Raw genomic sequence first — 1,478 nt, forward strand, 5'->3', positions numbered from 1 at the left:
CTCATTTCTCCGACCCCGAGGCAGGGCAGGTGATTTTTATGTTTTATTTTCTTCTGAAGCTGAGAGGTAAAAGGAGGATTCTTCAGCTTTCTGCCCCTGAGAACGCTTTTTACCACAACTCTTAACCAAACCTAACTGTATAGAGGCGAATACATTAATTTTTTTTTTTTTTTTTTTTTTTTTGCCGGGAACGATTCAGTTGAAAAACAATTACCCATGAACTTAGCGTTCACCTTTATCCCCCGCTTAAAAATAAGTACACATCCTGTTAGCAAAACCCAGCCAATTATGTTTTACCAAAGTATAAAAATGACTGGAAGTGTCATATAAACCCCTTTCCTTTTACACATATAAATAGCAGATTATACAGGTTCTGATCAGTACCAAATATTTAAAGGGAGGGGGAATAAAGAAGTATTAATTCATGCCCCTACACCATCCTAATACACACATTCAGGTAGGTAGCAACCTGAAATTAAGCTGTGTGCAAATCAAATGCTAACAGCAGGAACCTGAAACCAGCATGGATCACAAGCTATATCAAATGCATATTTTTATTTTGTTGCTTCCTCTGCCACCTAAATTACAGTCTGCTTTTTACACTAAAGCACCTAAAATATTTACAACCATCTTCTAATAAAATAACAGTTAAATATTGAAAATAAGATCTTTCTCATAAAATATGTTTTCTATATGTACAGGTTTTATCAAAGAGGACTAAGTTCAATAGTGAACAGTTTTCCATCAACCATCAGCAAGAAAACAACTTTTCTAAAATAAAACTATGTCCAACTTATGTACAAATAGGCAGAACAGCATCTGTTTAACATCAGCCAATGCAACACTTAATAATAATGAAGTCAATGTTCGAGGCCTAAATTGTGTACTGCTTAAGGAATGTGCATTTCTTTTTGTTTCCTTTATGAATAACTTCTTTGGTTATCATTGTTCTATTATCTTCTTGGCTGTACAATGAAACAGCACCCAATTAATGTTACAGAACCAGGCATATATATGTGTATGTATATTTATATATACTAGGTTTAGCACAGATACCTGTCCAATTGTTGCTAGAAAAATTCCACTGTGGGTTCTTTAATACAGAGCTGCTCTTCAGAATCAAGCTCACAAATTTCTACTATATTTCACTCTGTCTTCAAGCAGAACTCACTGACTTCAATTATCAATTTGCTTAAACACTGTTTTTTCTCCCACCATTACAGGGGAATCTGAAAACACGTTTCCATTTTCCAGTGTAGCAGCCTTTCTCAGAAAGGTCCTTAGAAGTTCAGAATGATACAAGTTTGGAAGAGAAAGAGGAGACTCTGCTGGGTTGTTTGTAACACAGGCTCCTAAAAGCCAACACAAGTTACAGCTCACAAAAGCCTCCACTTTGCAAACCACTAAGACTTGCACAATCTACAAAATTTATTATCAGTGGATCTAGTTGGCAGTATACAGCTGAACACCCAGTCTGC

Source organism: Phaethon lepturus, unplaced genomic scaffold (assembly GCF_000687285.1).
Source record: "Phaethon lepturus isolate BGI_N335 unplaced genomic scaffold, ASM68728v1 scaffold42152, whole genome shotgun sequence".
Taxonomy (NCBI): domain Eukaryota; kingdom Metazoa; phylum Chordata; class Aves; order Phaethontiformes; family Phaethontidae; genus Phaethon; species Phaethon lepturus.